This window comes from Macrotis lagotis, chromosome 2 (assembly GCF_037893015.1).
Source record: "Macrotis lagotis isolate mMagLag1 chromosome 2, bilby.v1.9.chrom.fasta, whole genome shotgun sequence".
Lineage (NCBI taxonomy): Eukaryota > Metazoa > Chordata > Mammalia > Peramelemorphia > Peramelidae > Macrotis > Macrotis lagotis.
The window spans coordinates 225,732,883-225,760,360 of record NC_133659.1 but is presented as its reverse complement, the minus strand read 5'-3'; the positions used below and the strand labels follow the sequence as shown (position 1 = coordinate 225,760,360).

The following is a 27,478-nucleotide window of genomic DNA, read 5'->3' as shown; positions in this document are numbered from 1 at the left end:
AAGTGGCTTGCCCAAGACCACACGGCTAATTAAGTGTATGAGGCCAGCTTTGAACTCAGGTACTCCTGACCCTAAGGCCAGTGCTCTATCCACTTCGCCACCTAGCCACCCTTAACGCAAAGATTCTTAACCTTTTTCTGTGTCATAGACCCCACTAGTAGTCTAGTAAAGTCTATAAAACTTCTTGGGATTATATTTTTAAATATTTAAAGTAAAATGTAAATGAAACCAGTGATATGGAAATTATCAAATGATTAAAAACAAAAGTTTATTCAGATCAAGAATTCTGGCATAAGGTTCCTTTAATGTTGTCAAATTCTGTGCTAGTAAATGACCTAAAAAAAAAAAAAAGTTTATCTGAAGTTTTAAATCCTATCAGGAGGAAAAAAAGAGTAGCTGATATTTGTATGGTTCCTATTTACTCTAAATTCATTCCTTTAAGGGAGGTGGTAGTGTCAGAGATGATTTCCCTAATCTTTTAGTTCAGAAAGAAATAAATTGAGCAAGCAGGAAATACTCCGGTCAAACCAGTCTACCAAGGCAACCAGGTCTTTTCACATTGTTTCACAGGAAGCTAAGGCAGAAAGCCAGAATTTTACAGTCTTCATTCTTCCAATATCCTAAAGGTAGAGCGAACTTGGATTATAGGAAATCAGGAAGTGGGGAAATGTGCCTTCTAAATAATTAGCAGGGAGGCAGAAGAATTCTCCCTGAAACTGGGAAGAAAAACAGAAGAGGACAGAATTATAAGCAGTAACCCCATTGCATGACTTAGAGCTTTCACCTCTCTGCAACTCAGTTTCCTCAAATGTCCTATATTATATTGGCTCTCAAGGATACTGGAGTAACCAGTGAAAGAGCTGGCTATATGGGGATGACACTATTTGAATGATATTTTTATAACCTTATTTGAAGAAATGTTGGACAACGTGACTCCTATATAAGAGGCCTAAACTGCTTTAGAAAAAAAAATTCTAGGAAATGGAGACTTTCTGAATTTAGTAGGATAAATTCCTTGCCTTTTCTAAGTCATACTTTTGAATCTTGTCACTCTTCTGTTGATATTCTTTCATTACAGAGCCCCCCAAACTATAGAATTCTCCTATTGTGCTTTGGAAAAACTGAAACTTGGGACAAAGGATTTCATTCTCATTTTTCCTTTAAAAAACCCACAACAAATCTCAAAATACCTAAATTCACTACATTCCTATTCTGCCTAATTATGTTGACTCCTTAGGACCTTTGTTCTTCATTTACTCAAACATGTAGGCTATCTGGTACAGATGAACACTTTCACCAAGTCCATCCCCCAAATCCTACCTTCCCTTTTCTATTCTCCCTCTTATTGATAACCTACAGTTCTCTCTGACATATCCTTCACTGTTTACCTCCTCTTCTTCCCCATTTCTTTTCTGATCTCTCCCCTCCCTTCAGAAACCTAAGAAATTAGAAATCCAATCTGAAACCTAAGAAATTAGGAACCCAATCTGAGGTTAGAGCATTTGTCTAAAAAAGCTAAACAGTTTTCCTCTTAAAGTAATAGAATCAACTAGCTCTGTTTTATTTAATAATTTAAAAAAGAGAAAATATTCTGAATAATGTAAACCTGCTTTTTAAAAAAAAATACCTACTTGGATAACCTCTTCCATTTCTGACTTCTTCCAGCCCTTGTGAATCCTGTCTCAGGCAAAAATAATTCAGGCTTTATTATTCTGGCATCTAGTGGGAGTCTGTGACAATTTTACTATAGCTGAGCTTCCCTTTTTCTCCCTTTTTAATACCAGTGTGTTTTAATAATACAGTGTACCTTTCGGTATTGTTGAAATGTTACATTATTCAATGCATCCAACAGGAGAGGGATGGTGCTTATGTAATTCATGTGTCCTCCACGGGGTGTGTTTAAAATGTGTGTGTGGTTGGAGGGGTATAATTTAAGAAGCAATTTTCCATAAGGTTAGGGAAAGTGGTACCTTTATGAAAGGATGGAGATAACCTGGCCCAAGTTATAGGCTGAAGATTGGATTCAAGCCATGGAGGACACAAGAATGGGACTGGAAGATAATAAAGCAATGTGATATAGTAGAAAGAGTACTGGATTTGGAGTAAAGAGATCTGGGTTTGAATCCTGACTCAGCTACCTACAACCTCTGTTTCCTCATCTGTAAAGGAAGAGCACTAAATAAGAAGACAACACTTCCAACTCTGAATCTATGAACTAAAACACTACTACCTAAAGGGACTTGTGAGTGAAAGTAAAGGAGCAAAAAGATTTTTATGTTTGTTATAAGATTGAATTTTAAAAGATCTTTGGTGAAAGAATATTGACAGAGGATAGATAAAAGCAGGACGCTAGATTCAAGAATCCCCACCACTCTCACATATCCATTTATGACTATGAGCATTAATTTCATTGAGTCAGAAAAAGTGGATATTCAATATACTATTTCCTGACCTATTTGGGTCACATCAAGTCTAAAAATGTATAGGTATGATAATGAAGAACTTACTGTACTCACTTCAAAACTTGAAGATCAGTGATTTCTTCAGCCTGAATAGAAAATAAGGATGAATGCTGAAAAACTACCACTACATGTAATTGGAAAAATAAAATAAAATTTCAATAGAAAAATTAAACAAAATTTAAATTTAAAAAATTGTCCTGGGGCAGCTAGGTGGTGCAGTGGATAAAGCACCCGCCCTTGAGTCAGGAGTACCTGGGTTCAAATCTGGTCTCAGACACTTAATAATTACCTAGCTGTGTGGCCTTGGGCAAGCCACTTTAACCCCATTTTCCTTGCAAAAACCTAAAAAAAATTGTCCTCCTGGAGACCTCTCTGTACTTAACTCAATTTATCCTCAAGACAAAGGACATACAATCTTTTATTAAGCCTATAATCAAAGCCTACAGATTAGGTATTACAGGTACAAAGTCAAAAAAAAAAAAAAGTCTGCCTGCCCTTATGGAGTTTGTATTCTATTCAATGAATACAAACATGGATCTAGATAAATATAGAGTATATAACAAAGTAACTTCAAGAAAATAAATCTAAAACCTAGAAGGATCAGGCAGGATCCTCTTGATGAGCATCTGATCTGTACTTGGAAGGAAACCTCCACATTTCTATGAGAGGAAGGGTCAAGATTTCTCTCCACTGAGACAAGCCTTGGAAAATGCAGGGTCACCTCAACATCTTTCATAGAATCTTTGAGAGGTGAAAGGGAATCTCAGTAACCATCCATTATAGTCCAACTCCTATTGTGGGGGGGGGGGGAGCCCAGTAATGAGATAGTTAACAAGCTGCTCTGCTAGAATATTTGAGGGGAGCCCAGATGGAATCGATAAGGATAATAGTCAAAATTTGCAACTTGCAAACTGAAGCTTGCTCTCAATTGTTTCTGGTTCTACCTTCTGGTGACCAACAGAAGTCTTCTACATGGTAACCCTTCAAATACACACACACACACACACACACACACACACACACACACACACACACACGTCAATTCTCGTCTTCTCTTTTTCAGGCTAACAAATCCCCAATTCCTTCAATAAATCATCATAGGAGATAAATTCAAGGCCCTTCAACATTCTGTTCATACTCATCCAGTTCATCAATGTCTTTCTTAAACTGTGACAGAAAGACTCACAAGGTTATAGAGGGTTTGAAACTTGCTCTGCTTTGGAATAATACTAAAGCATGAATCAGGAAGGGGGTCCTCCAGAAGTAAAATTGTCAAACCAAATCATCTCCCAAAGATCAAGTGCTTCTAATTGGAGTGGAAGCCTGCTATGTTCCTGGGACACATTCTAACAAATTGCAAACAAATCAAGTTATTCCCAATGATTAACTTAAAGTGCTAATCTGCATTTTTTTTCCAACAAAAGTGAAAGGTAAGATATTCCTTCCTTCCTTCCCTTATTTATCCCTGAAATTTAAAGTACAGGTCTCTCTCCTTGTAGGACTGTCTGATAGGTGCCTTCCCACTGAGTATCAGCCAGGTTGCCAGTTTGTCCAACTCTTCCCAACCCAAAGAAAAGGAAAAGTGAAAGTCAAGGGATTCAGAGGAAAATTCAGGCTCTTGTCTAAATTGCTCTCAAAAAGGGTAAGTATAAAGGGATAAAAACAAAACTATTCTATTTGAACATTAGCAGATAATGTTCTTTCTTTTCTCATATATTCCCAGAGTACAACATCTGCATCTCTCCTTTGCCTTCATCTTCCCTCCCTCATAGAATACTTACCTGTACAATGGCTAGTATACTTCTTAGTAGAATATAAACTCCCTGAAGTAAGGATCTCTAGGATTTTTTCATCATTGTACTCTGATGGCCTAATAGAGTTCTTTTGCACACAGAAATTTAATCCATGTTTCAAGAATTGATTCCAAAATTCTAACAATGAATAGGATCCTTCAGCAGTCCCACAGAGGTCTTTCATTCCCTCTAGAAGGGTAGTCCTTAAGAGAAGGCAAGCCTAACATAATTATTCAGGCCCACAGCTGGTTGGGCAGCCCCTGGAGAGCATCAGGCTGTAAAGTAAGATTTCTCAAATGAAATGATCTGTCAGAGAAGACTTATCCTACTCCTTACAGCAGTGTCCCAGCCTCTTGGAGAACACAATCCCAATGCCTCCTATCCTCCAAGCAGAGATACCGCTTGGGGCTGCTCCTTGTTCAGAAGCTAAACTGTTCCTCAACAGTTGAGTCCAAACTCGAGGGAAACTAATACATCAGTACCTCAGCCCCAAAGGAGGGAGGTTTTAATCAGAACTGGCAGGATTCTAGGAAGAAGAGCAGCCACTGCAGAAGCTGCTGATGGCATTTTTAGGCTCAAAGAGGATTTATCCTATACTGCCTCTAGCTCACTGCCCTTTTCCAAGCCTTGGGATTTGAGGGTCAGGCTGGCCTTGGCAGTTAATCTGATCCCTACCAAGGGCACAATGTTAAAAAAAAATCACTGCCCCTCCAAGCCCAAATGAAGGGAAATTCCTTTCCCCACATTCCAATTCAATCCTATTGTCTCCTCTTTTGGTGAGCTCTTGGGTTCCAGTTATCTTTCTTAACACACACAAATGCAGGCATCTGCTCATCCTACCAGACTAGCAAGATAAGAGTTAACCAAAGAGAGAGGAATGGGGCAGGGAGAGAGAGGGAAGGGATTTGTGAATTGGTTTTCACCATAGCGGGAATGCTACTGAAAAGCTTCTATAAGATTTAAGATGGAAAGTACCGCTGGGGGACATCTGAACTGGCCACCAAGACAAATCATATTAGCAATTTGAAGAGGGAAGGTGGGGAGAGGATGGTGGTAGCCACATGAGGAAGGGGCAGTCTCCTCCCAAGAGGCACTGAAACCAAATTCAGGAGCCTCTGCCACAGCAAATAGAGCCACCTGCTCTGACTGTGATCAGAAGCTATTTCCCACTTATCTTCCAGCCACTCAGTATCTGCGTCTCTGAAACATGGCATTAAATAATGGGATTTGGATGTTGAACAGCAGACTTCTTTCATGAGACTGACTTAACCTCACAAATGTTGAGTACTGCAGCCTTAATGGGAGGCAACCCCAAGCAAAAGGTTCTGAACCCATAGAAAACAGTGAAAAGAAAATTTATATAATTCCTAAAGAGCCTTTCTCCACAGCTCCAGAAAACAAATAAACATTGACAGGGTGTTTCAGCCTTCTAGGCCCCAATTCACTAAGCTCCAAGAATTTCCACCGGCATAAGAGGCTGAGCCATGTATAAACCCAGTAGAGAACCATGAGAATTTATAATGGGAAATTTTAACTTCAACCTGATGAGGGTTAGAGGAAATGATAGGATAGAATCCAAGACTTGGCATAGTTATTTTCCTAGTTTTGAGTTCCAGAAACAAACCATATGGACCCCCTTCCTCTTTGTGATCTTCTACTCTGAGTCCCCAACATCCCTCAGTTTTCCTTCAAGGGTATCTCATCCTTTCTAAACATCCATCCTACTAAGTATTTGCCAACAGGACTCACTTGTATTATGGGAGGCATTTTATGCACTCTTATCCTAAGACTGTTTCAGCCATTCCCTGAGTCTTGTTATGGCATTATCCCAAAGGTGGCATTAGAGAAATAAAACAGCAACAGTGCTTTGAAAATAAGCAAAACAATTATTGCTGTGACTATAACTACATTTGCTTTTCATAAACATTCTGAAAGAATTTCTAGGACAATGATGCTCTGGGAGAATTCTAGCAACCAGGAGAAGAACATAGTTCTTTCTGGATCATCTGTAAAGAGGACAGTCACCAGCTGCTATCAATCTTTACTGAAGACAAGGAGTAAAAAAGAATAAACTGTAGCCTAAGGGATTTCAGTATGGGGGGGGGGAATTTCCTGATTAAAAAATTGTTAGTGAAGATTGGCACCATGGAGATTATAAAATATATGATTCTGAAACACTTTTTTAAAAAAGGACAGATATGCAACTTGTTCAAGATAATTTGAGTGTGCTTTCATGAAGGCAAGGAGATGGAAGAGCATCTTTGAAGATCACTCCTAGTCCTTTGATTCCCTTGTTCTGAACTGTTTTTCTCCATTCCCTCACTACTCTAGATTTTTAAAAGTTCCTCACATTTGTAATTGCATAGGAACTCTTGATATTGGCAAATGGGACGAGTCTTCATAGTATTGCTAAGAACTAAGAGTGACACTATTGAGATGGTTGGCTAGTACTCCATCTTATGCCACCAATGGAATGTTTAAAAAGTCACCACCTGTGATGAATCTCACGTCTAGAACTAGCTCCAACCTCTAAAGCAACAGCTGCAGAGCCTGTGGAAGATCCAAAAGCAACTAAATAAATACCTAGTAGAAAAATCAATAGCTGGTAAAATGATATGTTCCAGATGTCTCTATGCTTGGGGCAAGCAATTTGATCTCTACAGGGTTTCCACATAACCCCCTTCTACAAGAGAAAGGCTACCAGCAATCAGGTCACATGGCTCAGGTTGGATCCTGTTCTTTAGCAAAGCTTAGGATGAGGTGAGAAGGCAGGGAGGAGAGTTAAGTCCAACATAGGGCAAAACTTAGTTGCCAAATTCCAACCAGGGACCAATCAATCAGTTGAACAACAAGCATTTATTAAAAATACACTCTATGTATATTGGGCATATGAAGACAAAAATGAAACAATCCCTAGTCTCAAGGACCTTGCATATGTATAATTAGGAGATAAATGTGAGTTTGTCATAAAGCTAAGCAAAGTGCTAAGTCATAAAGGAAGCAAAAGTTTTAAAAGATGAAAGCAAGGAAGTAATATACAAACTCAGAATGAATTCTAAGCAAGTCAGTGTGTGAAATGGAATGTAATGAATAAGCAACAGGTAGACTTCAAGTTGTGGCTGCTGTTAAAAGAGCAGGAAGGGGCTAAATGACTAATAAATTTGGAAAGGTAAATTGGGGTCAAGTTGAGGAAAGCTTTGAATGCCTAAACAGAGGAGTTTATATTTGGATCCTAGAAGCAATGCGAATCCAGGGTCTGCTGAGTAAGGTAGTGACAGGGTCACGTCTGAATTTTAGATAAATCACTTGGCAGCTTTGTGAATGGAATCAGGTGGGGAGAAGTTTGAAGTAAGGAGACCATTAGAAGGAAAATAAAATAGTCTGAGTATGTGGTGACGAGGGCCTGAAGTTTGTTTGGCAGCTGTGTGAGTAAAGAGAAGAAGATGAATACAGAGAAGTTGTGGAGGAAGTAAACAGCAAGATTTTGCTATGTATTGAATATATTTTCCCTCTGTGTGTGTGTGTGTATGAGAGAGAGAGAGAGAGAGAGAGAGAGAGAGAGAGAGAGAGAGAGAGAGAGAGAGAGAGAGAACCTGGATGACTGGAAATAAGGTGGAGTACTCACAGTAATAGGGAATTTTGGAGAGGGATAGGATTTAGGGGCAAGAGAATTAACTCAAGACGTGGGGTTTTTTTTTTAGGTTTTTGCAAGGCAAATGGGGTTAAGTGGCTTGCCCAAGGCCACACAGCTAGGTAATTATTAAGTGTCTGAGTCTGGATTTGAACTCAGGTACTCCTGACTCCAGGGCCAGTGCTCTATCTACTGAGCCACCTAGCCACCCATGGGCATGATTTTATTCGAGGTACTTCTGGGACATCTTATTTGAAATGTCCAAAAGGCAGTGAGTGATTATGAATTATGAATTATTAGGAGAGAGAAACTACAATTGGATATAAGGACCTGGGAGCCATCAGCATAGAGATTATAATCAAATCCATGGAAGCTGATAAGATCACCACATGAAAGAGTTGCAATACAACATTAAAAGGCCTTGGTCTTCTTTTAGATTATAGATGCAATCCCATAGAGGTGGATTAAAAAAAAAATAGAGGTAAAGCTGAGCCACTATTACCTCCCCTCTTTGGAGATGCACCACATTATAAGTTTCAAGGAAGAAGTCTGTATGACTACTGTGATTTCCCTAATTTGACTCCAAGAGGATAAAGCAAGTATGATATTTGTCTGGAAACTGTCAGTTAGATCCATTGTATTCCAGTTCCTTACACCCTCTCTCAAATATAGAACCTTGCCCTCCAACCAGCTTTCATTATAGAAGCAGATGTGGAATGTGTATACATTTGTATTTCATTATGGGTAATGACCAGAACTGTTGAAGTCAAGATAAGGGGATAGGTAATTTTCTTCTATCAGAAATTACTTTTCTCTTTCTATAATATTCCACTTTGGTCATACCATGACCAAAATGTGCTTTCTTCATGGCAAAATTTTCTCAAAACAAACTTTTTTGTTCAATGCTATTGTCCCATCCAGTGAATGACAGACTGAGATGATTAAATAGGAAAATTCCACTCACCAATTCAAAACCAGAAATTTACTGCCATTACCAAAGCTGCTTCATATTCTCAACTGATTTGTATCAGAGATGTTCATATATGTCCTGTGGTCCACAATATTCAAGAATGCAACCTGAATCGTTTTAAAATGCAATTGGGAAATTTTTTAACAAAATAAAAGTGCAATAAAATAAAAATAACATTCCATTTTAAAATAGCAATATATATCATACAAGGATCTTTATGAATTATTCAGTGCCCCCCCAATTTCTATTTGAGTTTGGTACCCTAGATTAAACTACAGAGGGCAGGAGATAAGTCTAATATCTATATAACATTTGTCCCCTATGGCTAACATAGCTAAAATTGAGAGATCTAAATTTGTCTAAATCAGAGACACTTAGATAGTAAGAGATCACCTGTTCTTGAAACATCTCAAGGAGAGAGTTCAAGTCTAATGGGAATAGTTTATTAAACAGATATAGGTTGGAGAAGAAACAAGCAGAGTTAGTGTTCCTGGGCACATTCAACTGAAAAGAAGGAGAGTTAGGTAAACAGTACAGAGAAACAAATGAATACAGTAGCTTCGAGTTTGAAAACTCCAACCATCACAGGTATTAGGGCAAGATGAAGTCTCTTATTTGACAAAAAATACTGAGAAAACTGAAAAGTAGTCTGGCTGAAACTAGGAATAGACCTAAATTCTCATACCATATACCAAGATAAGCTCAAAGTGGATATGTAATTTAGATATAAGCATGGAAGAAATTACATTTCAGATCTATGGACAGGGAAAGAGTTCATAACCAAACAAGACATAGAGAGGTTCACAGGAGATTTTGATTATGTAAAATGTAAAAGGTTTTGTTAGAAGAAAAGCAGGAAGGGACAGCTAGGTGGTACAGTAGATAGCACTGGCCTTGGAGTCAGGAGGACCTGAGTTCAAAGTAAGCCTCAAACACTTAATAATGGTCTAGTTGTGTGACCTTGGGCAAGTCACTTAACCCCACTGTCTCAAAAGAATTAAAAAAAAAAGAATAAAAGCAGGAAAATGGGGGGAATTTTGAGGTTTTTTTCTGATAAAGTTCTCATTTCTCAAATAATATGAACAATTGAGCCCAATTTATAAAAATAGAAGTCATTCTACAATTGGTAAATGAATAAAAGATATTAACAGGCAGTTTTCTGAGGAAGAAATCAAAGTAATCAATAACCACATAAAAAAGTTCAAAATCACTAATAATCACAGAAATGCAAATTAAAACATCTCTGATTGGTTAAGATGACAGAAAAGGAAAACGAAAGTATATTGGGAAATAGGTAACCACTTTTGGTAGAGATGTGAACTAGTCTTACCATTGTGGAGAACAATTGGGAACTACTCCCAAATGGCTATAAAACTGTGCTGGCTAATAGGTCTATACTTCAAGGATATAAAAGAAAAAAAGGAACAAAAATATTTATAGAAGCTCTTTTTATGATGGCAAAGAATTATAAACAGATATTTGTCCATCAACTGAGGAAAGTCTGAATAAGTTATGGTTTATGAATATGATGGATGTTGTACTATAATAAATCATGAAGCAACAATAATAAATTAGCTGTTTAATAACCACAGCTTTTTTTCAAAAACTTGGTGTATTTGTTGAAAAACTGAAACAAATTTTTATATTTGTTATATTAAAGGAATCTCTTAAATATTTTTTAAAAAAAGAAATACCTGGAAAAACTTTATATGAACTAATGCAAGGGGAAGTGAGTAGAACTAAGAGAAGTATCATATCAGCAAAACTATTTTTAGTAATTAACCAATACAATGATCCACCACAACTTCAAAAGACTTATGATTTAAAATGCTGTCCATCTCTAGATGGACTCAGAGCACAAATGAAGCATTTTTATATCTTTTGTTTATTCTTTTTTGCTTTTTTTAAAATATGGCTATTGTAGAATCAAATTTTGCATGATTTCATATTATAATGAGTATCATCTTGACTTCTCAATGGGTATAAAAGGGATAGAGCAAAGTAGAGAATTTGAACTGAAAACAAAAACAATTTTTAAGAGAAAAGGGGAAGGGGCAGCTAGGTAGTGTAGTGGATAAAGCATCAGCCCTCGAGTCAGGAGTATCTGGGTTCAAATCTGGTATCAGACACTTAAGAATTACCTAGCTGTGTGGCCTTGGGCAAGCCACTTAACCCCGTTTGCCTTACAAAAACCTAAAAAGAGAGAGAGAGAGAGAGAGAGAGAGAAGGGGAGCTAGAAAGCAGCACAGAAAATATCTCATCTTCTTTTCTGTCATTTTAGTCATTCTGAGATGATACCTCAGAGTTGTTTTATTTAGAATTTCTGTGATTATTAGTGCACATTAATATCCTTTAACCATTTATCAGTTGGGAAATAGCTTCTATTTTTATAATATGATGTAGCTTGTCCCTAAATCAATATAACCCTTGTGTGAATAGGGGTTGAGATTAAGAAAAGGTCTTAACCATTTTTACAAGAGATTGGGGGGGGGGGGGCAGGCAGTGGCCCAGAAATGGCGGCATAGACTAACAGCAGGGATAGAAGATGAGGTCTGAAGACAAAGGTCAGTGGTAAGGAGATAATATGTCCTTTGGGAAGTGGAGCATCCTAGAGAGTCAGCACTGTGGAATATAGTCCTATATTAGGACTATGGTCCTTATTACAGTTCTAGACTAAACTATATTACATAAATCAAAAAGAGAAAGAAAAGAGGTTAATGTATAGTCCTAGTAAAATCAGACATTCCCATTTCTACCACCAAGGACAAAAAATTGAAAATATGCCTTAGAGTAAAAGCTTTTCCCTCAAGACCAACACCTCCCCTCTTTCCCCAAAAAACCTTTTCAGGAGTCTCACAGCAGGCTAACATAATTTTGCCTAAAACAGCCAAGAAGTAGGAAGTGAGATCACAGATCACAAAACAGGAAGAGAAATTATCAAAGTCAAAAGATGTGGATTTTTTTTTTGTCCATAGTTGAGAGTTTTCTTTCAAGTTAGTCAACGAAAAAGTTTTCAGCAAATGGGCTTTTGAAGAATTGGAAATGAAGAAGTCTTTGTGAAGCATGCTGTTATAAGGAGATTATGGCTACCAGGAAAATTGTTACCATCTATTTCTCTGTCCAAGTGCATTAAGTATTCCACACAGTACATTTGCTGTAAATCACTTCCCATTCAAACACACTACTGAAGGTCTCTAAAGGTCAATTTTCCTTGGTTATGACAAAAAAAAAACAACAAAATTTGGTCAAACTTGAAAGTTATCATCTTCCTGAATTATAGTATCTTCCTCTAAGTTGATAAATGCAGGTACTAATGAGGTTGGTTAAGCAATACTCCCACAGACTGTATTATTTGCTCTGAAGATTCACCTTTTAGGTGAACATGATAAAACAGTTCACCTTAGTCCTATCATGACTTAGAAGATCAGAAAATTTTCTTATACTATAGATATTCTTTTTAGTCATTGAAACCAAAATACCTACAGAAAAAAAAGAGCATGCCCTACTTGAAAAGTACATAAGTTGGCTTCTACCATTGTGACCCAACTCAATAACCAAAGAATTTTTTAAATTCTAAAAAACTGCAGGAAATTGAGATCTAGTAAGGATGATATTTGGTGGCGGTGGGTGTTTTTTATTTTATATTATTTTGTTTTTTGCTTCTCTGCTTAAACACATTTCTCATCCTTTGATTACCAAATAGCAATGAAGACAATCATAAACTTCTCAATTTAAAAACTGAAGGACTTTAGTTCCAGTCTAAAGACCCAGACCAATTCATAATAATATTTGATTGATTCAAATCTGAGAGCCAACATATCTTCATTTGTATGATTTGCTCTTCTCTTTGTCAATTATTTAGATATATTACACACAGACACACACACGCACGCACACACACACGCACACACGCAGACAATCATTCTCATCTATAACCATTGCATCACTAGCATCATTGCCAAACCATTTTCATATTGGTCTCACCCTTTCAAATTATACAGTATTTAGAAAATGACCTTGTCCTATCATTTATATATATTTATTTTTAACTGATACTTTATGTTAGTTTTCCAATTATATTTTATGGAAGTTTTTCAATATTCATTCACTTGCATATTTATAAGTTACACATATTTCTAACACTATTCCTTCCCTTTGATGATGAACAGTCTGGTAAAAATTGTACATGTACTTTGGTGTTTAAAAATATTTATAATATTAGTCATTTTGTATATGAGGAATTAAGAATAAGAGAAAAGAAAGAAAACCATGGGATAGAAAAGAAAAACATAAGAGAAGTTTTTTTTAAAAGTAAAAATAGGGGGCAGCTAGGTGGCATAGTGGATAAAGCACCAACCTTGGAGTCAGGAGTACTTGGGTTCAAATCTGGTCTCAGACACTTAATAATTACCTAGGTGTATGGCCTTGGGCAAGCTACTTAACCCTATTTGCTTTGCAAAAACCTAAAAAAAAAAAGTAAAAATAGTATCCATTCAGATTCTATGGCTTTTTTTCATTTGTTTTTTGTTTGTTTCCTCTGGATGTGGATGGCATTGTCCTTAACAGGTCTCCCAGGGTTATCCTAAATCTCTGAACTGCTGAGAGGAGCTGCATCCACCATAGCCGATCATTTCACAATTTTGTTGTTAATGTGTACAATATTCTCTTGGTTCTGCTCCCTTCACTCAGCATAAATTCATGTAATTCTTTCCATGCTTTTCTAAAGTATGACCATTCATGGATTCTCATAGAAGTACTCTAAAGCATTCACATACCATAACTTCAGCCACTCCCCAATTGATGGGCATCCCCTCAATTTCCAATTCTTTGTCACTACAAAAAAGAGCTGCTATGAATATTTTTGAATATATGGAATTTCTCCCCCCCCCCCCATTTTGTGATTTGTTTTAGATATAGGCCTAGTACTGTATTGCTGGGTAAAAGGGTGTGATCAGTTCTATTGCTCTTTGGGTATAGTTCCAGATTGCTCTCTAGAATGTTGGATTAGTTCACAACTCTCAATCTTCCCATAATCTTTCCAACATTGTTCATTTTCTTTTTTTGCCATCTTAACCAGTCTGATAGGTGTGAGATGGTACCTGACAGTTGTTTTAATTTGGAGGTCTCTGATCAATAATGATTTGGAACATTTTTTTCATGACTCTTCATAGCTTTAATTTCTTCATTTGAAAACTGCCTGTTCCTATCCTTCAACAATTTATCAATTGGGGCATGACTTGTAGCTTTATAAATTTGAATCAATTCTCTATATAGTTTAGAAATGAGACCTTTATTTATATTTATTTTTAGAAATTGGCTTGCTTCAAATCAAAGAAAAGAGAAGAGAGGAAGAGAAAGGAGACAATTTGAGGTTGTTATTGTCTTAAAACTGTTATGTTTGTGATTTTTTTTATTTTCTTTTGTCTTGTTTTTAATTAACAAGTCATTGCATCCACTTAACAAAGATCTGATATTACTATTTACCCTCCAACTACTCAATATTCATCTTACACCCATCTTTTCTTATGTACATGTCATCTCCCCCATTGAAATATAAAATCCTTAAGTCAGGAATTATTTTGCTTTTTCCTTTTATCTCCATGGTTTAATACAGTACTTGGTACATAATGAACAGTTAATAAAAGTTTCTTGATTGACACATTCATTCATTTAGAGAATATACTTTCCTTTAAATGAAAATGAACAAAAACAAAACATCCTAGACCCACTTGGATGAGGAAAGGACTTTAGACATACTTAGTCCAACTTTTTCATTTTATAGATTAGGAAAATGAGATCAAGAATGGTTAAGTAATTAGCACAAGGTCATTCAAGTACACTCCAAGTACAAAGTACAAAGCTAAGATTCAAACCAAGATCCTCTCAATTTATTCCCATTGTTCTTTTCCCAGCACCAAAATGCTTAAGGATATTGATAAAATGGAATTTGGAGGCTAACACTGAATTTTCCTAATTCATCAAAAGAATATTCCTGGATATATATATATATATATATATATATATATATATATATATACACACATATAATATGCAGAACACAAATGGGTTTCATTACATTGTAAACCCTTGAGGGCAGGACTCTGATAGTACCATGCATGCATAAAGCCAAGATGGCAGAATAGGGGAAGCAACTAAGCCAAACTTTGGTAACATTCCCTTCAAAAATTTAAAACAATGCCTCAAATTGATGAGCAGAACCAGAAGAACATTGTAAACCCTGACAGAATCATAGGGGTGATGATCAACCTTAATGGACTTGCTCATTCCATCAGTGCAACAATCAGGCACAATTTTGGGGTATCTGAGCTGGGGAATACCATCTGTATCCAGAGAAAGAATTGTGGAGTTAAAACAAAGACCAAAGACTTTTAATTTTTTTTTAAAAAACCCTGTTATCATGTAATTTTGATCTCTTATACTTTATTTTTTTCCCTTAAGGATATGTTTTCTTTCTCATCACATTCAATTTAGAACAATGTATACCATGGAAGCAATGTAAAGACTAACAGACTGTCCTCTGAGAGGGGGTGGGAGAAGGGAAGCCAGATTAGGGGAAAAATTGTAAAATTCAAAATAAATAAATAAATGTTTAAAAATGTCTCAAAACAAATTTTGGAATAGCACAGTCAAAAAAAAAAGGTCAGGGTGAGACATTTTATAGCTTAATACTACTTTGGAGGTCAACAGGACAGCACTATGACACCAGAGAAGGGGCCAGTCTGGAGCATTTGAGACAGCAATACCCACAGTGAACTTTGGAGACAACAATGTCAGTAGCAGTAGCAGTTTTTAGAGTTCTCAGGCCAGAGATAGTAACAGGGTTGGACAACTGGTCATAAAGTGATAGAGGGGATTCTTTGTTGACCCTACCACTGATTGGCATCTCTATTTCCCATACACCCTTCTGGATTGCAGTTCCAAGACAAAGAGAGATGGTTATATGGTCAGTCACAAGGCCCTACTCATAGTTCCAAAGTAGAGAAGAACACTAATGCTTGCATCTGCAAAAGAGTAGATTGCTTTCCAGTGTAAAGACCAGAGCACATACCAAAAAAGCAGTGACCTCATCTCTCCCCACCAAGACCCCCAACAGTTAACTTTGAAAACAGCTTTGAAAATACCCAATGCTTGGGATTGGGCATCCCCACTCTTAGATGAGCATAATTCAACTTTAACATCAAGTTCAAAATTAAAAAACAGTTGAGGGGACAGCTAGGTGGCACAGTGGATAAAGCACCAGCCTTGGAGTCAGGAGTACCTGGATTCAAATCCGGTCTCAGATACTTAATAATTACCCAGCTGTGTGGCCTTGGGAAAGCCACTTAACCCCATTTGCCTTGCAAAAACCTTAAAAAAAACCAGTTGAAACAATTGAAATGAGTGACCATAAAAATCTACTAGGTTGGCAAGGAAGATATAAGCTCTGAAGAAAACAAAATGTGAAAACAGTTACAAGCAAAGTCTCAAAGAAAAATGTAACCTGGACCCAAAGTCAAAAAGAATTCCTAGAAGAGGAAAAATTGGGAAAGTTAATGAGAATGATGCAAGAAAATTATGAAAAGAGAGTCAAGATTTTGGTAAAAGAGGCACAAAAATACTGAAGAAAATTATTCTTTGAAAAGCAGAATTGGTCATATGGAAGAAGAAATATAAAAATTCATTACAGAAAATAATTCCTTAAAAACTAAATTGTCTGCATGAGATATCAAGAAATAATAAAACAAAGTCAAATGAATAAAAAAAAGAAGAAAAAGTGAAGTATTTCATGAGAAAAACAATAGATCAACGAGAGATAATCTGAGAATATTAAACTACTTGAAAGCCATAATTTTTTTAAAAGTACTTAGAAACCGTATTTCATGAAATTATCAAGGAAAACTGTCCTGAAAAGTCTAGAAAGAATAAAATGAAAATTGAAAGAATCCACCAATCACATCCTGAAAAAGATGCCAAAATGAAAACTCCCAGTAATATTATAGACAAATTCCAGAGTTCCCAGGATGAGAAGAAAATATGGAATGCAACCAGAAAGAAACAATTTGAATATTAATGAAGTCAAAGTCAGGATCATGCAAGATTTAGCGACTTCCATGTTAAAGAAGCAGAGAGTTTGGAATATGATACTCCCAAACCAAAGAAATGAGGATTAGGAGCAAGAGTAACCTACCCAGCAAAATGGGAGGGGAAAAAATGGATTATTTAACAGAATAGAGGATTTTCATACCTTCCTGATGAAAAGACCAGAGGAAAATCTAATGTTAAAATACAAAACTCAAGAAAAGCACAAAAAGGTAATCTTATAGAAGAAAAATCATAAGGGACTTAAAAAGGTTAATTTGTTTACATCCTTATATGGGAATATGACATTCAAAGGACAATTAGAAAGATCTATATAAGCATAGTAAATGGGGCATGAAATTATTATATTGGGATGATCTAAAAAAATGGAGTGAGAAAGAAGGATACATGAGAAGGGGGAAGAAAAAAGTAAAGGGCAAACAAGGAAGAGTTTTTGCAGTGAAGGGGAAATGGACATGAAGAGATAGGCAATGCTTGAACCATAATATCACCTGAATTTGTTCAAAGAGTGAAAAAGATTATATACATACACACACACACACACACACACACACACACACACACACACATATATATATATATATATATATATATATATGTATGCATGAACATATATACACACTAACACTCAGTTGGGTATATAAAGTTATCTTACCCATTAGGGAAATAGGAGGGGAACAGGATAAGAGAAGAAAATAGGATTGAGGGAAATAGTAATCATAACTGAATGTGAGTAAGATGAGCTCATGTATCAAGCAGAAGAGTGGATTAGAAATTAGAATCCAACAAAATATTGTTTGGAAGAGACAATTTTGAAACAAAAAGACAAATAAAGAGTTAAAATAAGGGCTGGAGCAGAAGCTATTATACTTCAGCTGAAGTAAAAAAGGCAGAAGTGGCAATCATGATTCTGGACAAAACAAAAACAAAACTAGACCTAATTGAAAGAGATAATCACAGAAACTACATTTTGCTAAATTGTTCCATAAACAATGAAGTAATATCAAAAATTTTTACAGTAAGTTTCTATGATAAAGTCTCAAATATAGAAGGAACTGACACACACTCCAAAAATTAGAACCATTTCCCAACTGTTAAATGAGCAAAGGCTATAACAGGTAGGTTTAAGAAGAAGAAATCAAAACTAATCATAGTCACATAAAAATACTCTAAATCAATATTGATTAGAGAAATGCAAATTAAAACAACTGTGAGACACTACCTCACACCTTGAGAAATTGCAAATGTTGAAGGGAACAAAGGAAAATAGGTACATTAATGCACTACTGAAATTGTGGACTGGTCCAACCATTCTAGAGAACACTATGCAAAACTATGCTATAAAAATGTGCATATTCTTTGACCCAGCAGTACTAGTTTAATATCTCAAAGACTTCCAAAGGAAAAGAATCTATATGTACAAAAATATTTATAGCAGCAATTTTGTCATGACGAAGAACTGGAAAGTGAGGGGATATCCATCAATTGGGGAACATGTTATAATATACCATTTTGATGGAACACTGTTATGCTGCATGTAAAAAATAACAAGGAGGATTTTGCAGAAAAAAATGTGAAAACATATTAACTTATATAAAGTGATGTTAGGAGATCATTACACACAATAACAGCAATATTGCACAGTGATCAACTCCGAAATACTTAGCTACTCTGATCAATTCGATAACCCAAGACAATTCTGGATTCAAGATTTAAAATGCTATCCAGTTTCAAAGAGAGAAGTGGTGAACTCAGAATGCAAATTAAAATATAATTTTCTTTATTTTTCTTGTCTGAAATATATCTAATATGGACAAATGTTTTGCATAATTTCACATATATAATTGATATATTGCTTGTCTTCTTAACCAGTGAGAAAGGGGCAGAAGGGAAGAAGGGAATTTGGTACTCAAAAGAAAATTTTTAAGATTGTTAAAAATAAATGAAGTTTAAAATAAAAAAAAACTAAACACCACAAAGAGTTATATCTGAAAGCCATGCTTTGCATACTTATAGACAAGGGCAAAAGAACAATTTAAAGCCCTCTATAACCAGGCTCTCATTTATTTTTCAGTCCTGTTTCACATAACATGCACACATGCTCTGTTCTAATCAAAATGGCTCTGTACACAACATTCTATCTCTTACTTCTATAACTGCACAAATTGTGCCCCATATTTGGAACTGATTCCACTGTGTTCATTTTATAACATTCCTAACAGCCTTCAAAACATAAACTGAGGTGCCACTGCCTGATTCTCCCCTGACCCCTCTCTCTGTTGAAATCATATTGTAATCAATGGAATGAAGCAGAATTCCGGAGATCTCATGATGAAATATGCTATCTAATCAGATAGAGAAATTACATACTCAGAACGAATATTGAAGCATTGTTCTTATACATGGCTAATGCAGATTTGTTTTGTCTGATTATATTATACTATACTACCTTATCCAATACCATTCCAAGCTACAACATATTTAAATGGCTTTGTTTTTCTTGATCCCTCAAGAGACAAGATAGGGGATAGTGGGAGGGAGAGAATTCAGTACTAAAAATAAAACTAAAATGAATTTTTTAAAAAAGCAATTACATTGCATTGTTTTATATATATTTCATATTTATTTACTTGCTTATATCTCATATCCCCCAGTAGAAATTCCTTGAAAGGTATCCCCAGTACCTAATACAATAACTTCAGCATAGTACATATATAAGGGATATTCACTGAATTCAAATAATTTAATTCAGTTAGAAATAAAATCCAGTAGAACCCAATCAGTTTATTTTTCATTTTAAATTCAAAAGCCAAGAAATATCTGAACTTTGAGATGTGGACTTTGAGCAATTAAAAGGAAGGCAAGACACCCAAAACATTGAGAAGTGAAAAAATTTCACCTGGAAGAATTTGCCTGGATCTTATGATCATGGTTCTAAATGGGAAGGAACTTCAAATGCTTTGTTATCCACCTCTCTCATTTGGCAGATAAGGAAACTGAGACTAAGGGAGGTTAAGGGAACTCCATAACCAGCTCTCTTTCCATAATATGATATGAAGATTGAATACATTCATAACAATTTCATCGGTAAGGTGAATTTTAAGGTTTGACTAAATACTCTCAATGGGTCAACCACTATAAAGGGTAGCATCTCATAAGAAATACCACAGCTCTGATGATGATTTGGAGTCAGCATTTGAGAATCAAAGGGAGGAGGTCAAGAGAAAAGCTAACCTTCATCTCAGGGAAACTTCATTTAAAAAATTTTAATACCAGTGCTCTTCTGAAAGAACTGGAGGTTCTAAATGAGGAGAACCTATAGAGCAACCAGGAAATGTCAGAAAGCTTGGACTGATGAAGGTAATGGGAACTGACAGAATGGAGAACTCAAGATAAAGGCTGAAGTAGTAAAGGAGTAGAATTGGGAAGAGTTGCCCAGGAGATTAGCTTTAGTGCCAAAAATTAAGAATGAGATATTTGGGGCATTTTTTGGAAAAGTGTATGTTGTGACAATGTTCTAACACTTTATTAGTGCTGAAATAGCACGGTACCTAGATGAAACTGTAGACAACAGTTGTATTTAGCCAGCACTGCTCATTCTATCCCTCTAAAAACATAAAACTGACAGGTGCTTTAAGTGAAATGAAAACTGTTGGGACTTCAAATGAATGAAAGTAGAGGGAAGTAGATGGCTAACCTGAGAAATGCATAGTTCTATATAAAAGATGTAGAACTAAATACAGTCCATACAACCTCCAATTGGGAGCTTAAGACCTTTCCTTGAAAATGAAAATGATGCCCTGTAGAACATCCCCTCCCCCCCAAAAAAAGTGCTAAAAGCCAATGGTTCCATGCCATTTAATCCAGAGATCCTGCTGCCTGGAGTAAGAGAAAGAAAATAGAGTTGCAACTGGAACAGATTGACAATGGCTCTGCCCCAGGGCATTGAAATTTAGAAGATTCTGACAGCAATTTCCTCATAGACATGCTTCTCCTCTCATCCCACAGTTACTTTAGGTGAGTTCCCCAGTTTCTAGCCCAAGGCCCTTCCCACCCTTTCACCTCCTCTCTGGTCTCTCTAAAGTCAAGAAAATTAATTCTCTAAATTTTAAGAAAACTAGACCCATCCACCATAAAGGTAAATAAATCCTAAACTTTTGAGGACAGCTACTTAGTTATAAGGTGTTAGAATTTCAGTTAAGCTGGCTCAGTACATTTTGAAGGAGAGTGTGACAAAGCTACTATGTCAGAGAAAACAAGAAGTATTGGGTATGAAAATAGTGAATCGGGGCAGCTAGGTGGCCCAATGGATAGAGCACCTGCCCTGGAGTCAGGAGTACCTGAGTTCAAATCCAGCCTCAAACACTTAATAATTACCTAGCTGTGTGGCCTTGGGCAAGCCACTTAACCCCATTTGCCTTGCAAAATCCTAAAAAAAAAAATAATGAATCATAAATTTAGAGCTTTAGAAGTTATATAGTTCAATCTTTTATTAAAGATGAAGAAATTGTGACCCAAAATGGTTAGTAATTTACCCAAAGATACACATATAAGTGACAGAAGAAAATTAGAACCTAGGTTTTCTAACTTAAAAGGAAGAGACTTAAAGAGAAGTATTCTTTCCACTGTACCATATTGAAAATATTGGTATAATTTTAAAGTGGCCTACGCCTGCAGTATTGGAGGATGGGTTCCCAAATGTTATAAATCCAGTGACTCTATAACCAACAGGAAAATTGAGATATTCCTTTCCAAAATCATGCTTACCTCAATCCCCCAAAAGTACAAGGACTTTGCACTATGAAGTCCTAGAGAGAACAGCTACCCCACAAGAGGACTGAAGAGAAAGGGTAAGCCTATGATTGACTTTTCAGAACAAGGGATGAAAAAGGCAGAAATCTCTGGCTGTCTAATAGCTGACAAAGAAAGAAAATGATGCCACTCTGTCCAAGACAGCTGAGAGTTCCTCCGACCTAACCCTGATGATACCATAGTGCAGTTTCTCATTCTCTACAAGTACCAAAAATGGAAGAATTCTTGACTGGATCATCACAACTTCGTTAGGGTTCTAACCTTAGTGAGAGGGTCAGGGTGCTCAAGACATTGTGTTCCATCATCATTCGCTATGGTGAACCTACAGAGAGAAAAGGGCACCACCCACAAGTGTCCAAAGTTTCTTTCCCTTTTAAGAGGGTAAAAAAAACAAGGAGGAGAAGGTAGTGAATGAATGCATGGGGTATCTCAAGACCATTTAGTACATAGCACTGCATGTTTAAAAGTGTCAGGCAAATAGCAATATTTTGCAAATCCCCATCTCATATTTCAAATTTATTTGACCCTGTCGGAGGAGCATTGTCCATACCAATACTCTTCCTTCTAGTCTGCATATTCCCTCCCCTATACATGTGTGTGTGTACATGCATACACACACACACACACACACACACACACACACACACACACACACACCTGCCTCTCAAGGTGACACCTTAAAAACTTGAGAATGTATTCATTAGATCTTTCCAGCTCTTCTTCTTATGATAAGATCGGCAGTACTCTCACACCATCTGCCACTCACTCAGTCCAATTTTAAAGGAGGAAGTGACAGCTTTCTTTTGATCTGTCCTGCAGATCTTCCTTTATCATCAAGTGAGGGGAATTCATAATTCTGACCAAATGTGGACCTCTGACCCTAAGCTAGCCTCAGTAGACCCACACAAAAATGCAAATCAGGAACAGCCATGACTCTAGGGCCATAAATCCCATCTTGCTCCAGGGTGCTCACACAGAGTTTATTTTGAGTTGCCTTTGTTCTCAAGGTGAAGGATGGAAGGTGGTAATAGGCAATACCTCTCGCCTTGTCCATCATTGTGACTATATATGTATTTGCTAATAGAAAAAAGAAAAGGAGGAAAGAGAAAGGAATTAGTATTTATATACAGCCTACTGTGTATCAATCACTAAGTGCTTTACAAATATCTTATTTGGTCCTGATCATAGCAGTGAGAGGTTTTCCCTACTGCTTCCAGGGCCATCTCCAGTCAACCTGATCTATATATTGTCACTGGACCCAGATGACTCCTGAGAAGAGAACGAGTCTGGTGATTTTGCACAGAACTTCCTCACTTAAATCCAATTTAATAGCAAGTCCTAGAATCATTTTACTGGTGTCATAGTCTTCTTAGAGAACAAAGGACAAACAACAACCATTGAGAAGTAGATGCTGTTATTATCCTTATTTAAAGTTGAGGAAACTAAGGCAAACTGAGGTTAAGTTACTTGTCCAGAATCACACAACTGCATGAAAGTGGATTTTAATTAGGGTCTTCCTCACACAGGTATAGTACTCTATCCAACATAACATCTGGTTGCTGCTGGGGAAGCAACTAGATGGTACAGTGAGTGGGACAGCATTTACTATAAGTACAAAAATATACAAAATAATTTAAATTGAGAAAGTATTAATAATGGTGGGAGGGGAGATGAAAATTAGAAAAGAATTTCTATAGAATACATAAAGGGAGCTAGATTGCAAGATGTGAAGGGTGATACATTTCTGCAAATGTTATCAAGACAGAATATGGAATGGTGTATATAGTTTGCAGCAATCCTCCAGAGATGCTTTCTATTTTTTCTGAGATATGATTATTTAACTGTTGGGATACTTTGCCTACATATAGCATGTAATTATATTGGCTTTATAAACTATGGTTTTCATTTAATCTCTACTCATAAGTCCTAGTAAACTTTACCAAATCTTTTCATGTAATACAGCATATACTATTATTATATTCACAAAGTTCCAATGATAGCAGGGGATCTTAACCTGTGTTGTTCCTTAGATCCCCCTCTTCTAAGAAAAATGTCTTACAAACATAATATAAAAACCCAGAGGATAACGAAGGAAACCCATTATGCAAAAATACAGTTATAAAACTATTTTTTTAAATAACCTCATGATTCTAAGTTAAAAACCCCTGCCATATAAGGTAACTATAATAATGTTGCTGTTTCTTGGTAAAGGTTTACTGCGAATTATATCCTCAGGAACAGGCTTAATAAAATGTTTCAGCAACTGTAGAAGGATACTCCACTTCTTTACAAGTAATAATTACCTTTATAACCACCTGAATAACACCTTTATAACCACCTGAAAATGCATGGGTTTCCTGTTGACTCCAGAATCAAAGTAAAGCCTGGAAGAATGTCTTTCCCTTGTTAATGGGCTAGCAAGTGTCTGAGGAGAGATCCAAACCTAGATCTCCTAACAAACAACTCTAGAAATTTTCACATTATGCTAAGATACCCTTCAATCGAAAACTGAGGCAGATAGAGAGATTAAATCAAAAGTCTTCGACACAAAGAAGCACAAAAATTCAGTTCAATTGAACAATCAATGTGCCCACCACCACAAGACAATTGTGCCAGGTAACTAGATAGTTTCCAGGGACTTGGCTTAAAGCTACTTCCTTTATGCCTCAAAGAAGGGGAAGAACAGGAAACTCCACAGGCCACAAAGCATATGTTTAATGCCCATCCCAACCTCATGACATGGTAGATAAAAGAAATGTAACCTTCAAAATCCCCATTTTTGGCTCTGAATGACTGGAAATGTTTCCAAAAACCCCGTGATTTTATCTGGAGTCCTCAGACTTATTTTCCTAATGCCTTTCTACCAACAAAGAAGAGAAAAAAATATCGGGATTACCTGAAAGGGAGAAAAGATTCTATCAAATTTATAATCTCCCTAGCTTTAGATTCTTCAATTGTATGGAAGGGTTTTTAACTTGGGCTCCATTATCTTTAAAAAATTGATAACTATATTTCCTTATAACGAGTTTCCTTTGTTGTCCTATGTGTTTTGCTTTATGCATGTAAAAATGTTTTTCTGGGAAGGATATTTCAAAAGCTTTGCCAGACATTCAAACAGTCCAATCGCAATAAAGATTAAGATCCCCTGTAACTAACTGAACTTTGGGAAAAAACGTAGCACATGTTATATTATATGAATAGGTTTAGTAAAGGTCATGAGGATCTATGAGTAGGGATTAAATGGAAACTGTAATTTAAAACCACTATAATTGCATGCCATATGTTGCCTTAGTTTCCTGGGCTGTAAAAGTTGCAAATACCAGATGTTAAAACTGGCTGTAAATATGGAAGATACCAATAAACTATATATAGTGAGGCCACTGTGAAGAAGTAGATGGGGAAGGGAATAGAGCCCAAGAGCTAGAAAAATAGAATTCTCAAAGCTTTGCTTCAGTGGAAAGAAAAGTATCAAGAAAGAGAACACCTGAGAAAAGAAAATTTCATTAAGGAGAGTTGTCAGCTTCTAGACAACAAATCTTGTTGCTGCTTCTGCTGCAGCTTCTATTACCGATTCCTCCCCACCCCCCATTTGTTTCAGCAATAACAAAAGGTTTTGAGGTGGAGACAGAAAAATATTTTCTTGGATTTTAAGAGATTGTTCAATGAAATGCATCAAAAGATTGATCATCAAGGTCACTGATTATAGAATAGAGGGGTAAGGAGGTAAACCCCTGGCTGGATAATTATCTGGTATAGAGAGCTGGATCAGAAGACTTTAAAACACAAAACCAGGGCAGTTTTCCTGAAGTGCAGCATTACTTCTTAAGGCTATGGCAATATTCAGGTACTTGTTGGCCCCAGTAGATTATGGGTGGATTCAGATACTGCCTCCCTCTTCCACAAATATGTTATCACTGCCTACAAAATCTTTACTCACATCCTTGCTTTTTTTTATTTTGAAATTTTTCTCACTTGCCTCCTCCCCCATTTATCTATACTCTTTCTTTTAAATTTTATGTTTTTTATTTATGGAATAAAAAAATTCCACAACATAGTATACTACAAAGGATGATAACACTTGAAACCATAAATTCACTATGCACAACTTGCTATTCCTTTTAAATATATAATAAAGTTGTCATGTAAATTTCTTTTTTTCTTTTTTTTACCTTCCCTCTCCCCTAGATGTTCACCATATAATAATCCCAGGTGCTAACACTGCTGCACACATGTACAAACAGGGCTCAGTTAGATGGAGAGAGTACTAGATCTGGAATCAGGAAGACTGGAGTTCTAATCTGGCCTCATGCACAAACTTAATTTCTGTGTGTGTGGTTCTTCTGTTTGTCCCATTTCCTCCTCTGTATAGTGAAGATGATAACTGCACCTAGACCCCAGGATTTTTGTGAAGATCCAATAAGATAATAATTATAAAGTACTTAGCACAGTGCCTGACACAATAGTATATAAATGTCAGTTGTGATGATGAAATGATGATGATAATGGTGTTGTTGGTGGTGGAGCTGGTGCTGGTGCCGGTGCTGGTACTGGTGGTGGTGGTGATGATGATGATGATGTGCTGATCAGTGTTCCCATGGTTTTCATTGTTCTTGTAGCAGATGTCCCCTTTTTCCTTACCTTACACTCCCAGACAGCATCATCTCCCTTTGCCAGAAAGTGTTTCTGGTTTCCCCATTGCCACCCTGACTCTGAAACCTTCTGTTTAGTAACCTTTCTCCCTAAATCTCACACTCACTCTGGATACATCTCACTTGAAGATGTTCCCATCACAGTAAAATTGAGGTGTGGGTCACTAAGATTGGTAATAAAGATTGGTAATACAATCTTTATGCTTTGTCTGATATGGACTAATGGAAAGTCCTTGACATTTCCCCCCAAGTTATGACCTAGGTCTGTGATTTCATTGGTATAAGGCACTTTTCCCCACCCTGAATGGCACCTGTTCTGCAACATATATTCAAAGTTGCCTGGGAAATCAAAAGGTGAAACTACTTTCCCAGAGTCTTATATCCTGACTGAGGTGCACTAGAGTAAGTTCACAGCAAAGTGAGCTACATCTTGGAAATCAGTAAATGCTACAAATCAGAGCTCGATTTATTGTTTTGTTTATTGACTAGTCTTAAGAAGGTGATAGAGAAATTTTTTTTTTGGTAAGGCAATGGGGGTTAAGTGACTTGCCCAAGGCCACACAGCTAGGTAATTATTAAGTGTCTGAGGCCGAATTTGAACTCAAGTACACCTGACTCCAGGGCTGGTGCTCTATCCTCTGTGCCACCTAGCTGACTAGAAAATGTTAATAATGCAAATTAAACTTAAGTGTTTTGTGAATACTTTTTTCCCCAAAGAGTTGTTAAATATTTACCAGCATACTCCTGCATATTCAGGATGTGGGAGTAAGAATTTGAACCTTGTAGTATGGGGGGAAAGGAAGGGAGGTTGTGAAAGAGGGGATGAGGTAGAATCCAGGAATGGATTTTAATTGATGATTGTGGAACAGAATTTAATGATATAGATGTTGCCAATTCTGTACTTGACCAAAAGGCTCAGCCATTGTCTTTCTTATAAAATGCTGCCCATGTGGGCAGTCCACTTTGACTTTCTTAATGATGTAGATCACCGGCCTGTGAACAAATCTGTCAGCAAAACATCTTTTCTTTCTTGAGGGCTTCTTCTATTGCTTTGCTCTAAG

General features: G+C 36.5%; 1 long non-coding RNA gene across 2 annotated transcripts in view; it reads right to left on the bottom strand.

Annotated features, from left to right (window-relative positions):
* Positions 1-27,478, bottom strand: part of LOC141511468 (uncharacterized) — a 436,160-nt gene that overhangs the window by 374,254 nt on the left and 34,428 nt on the right. Inside the window, exon 1 of one of the 2 annotated variants that reach the window (XR_012475341.1) lies at positions 6,005-6,087. The exons of the other annotated variant lie outside the window; for it this stretch is intronic. This is a non-coding gene — a long non-coding RNA (uncharacterized LOC141511468). Of the gene's footprint in view, positions 1-6,004; positions 6,088-27,478 lie in introns of those variants that run through there. 2 annotated transcript variants of the gene reach the window in all.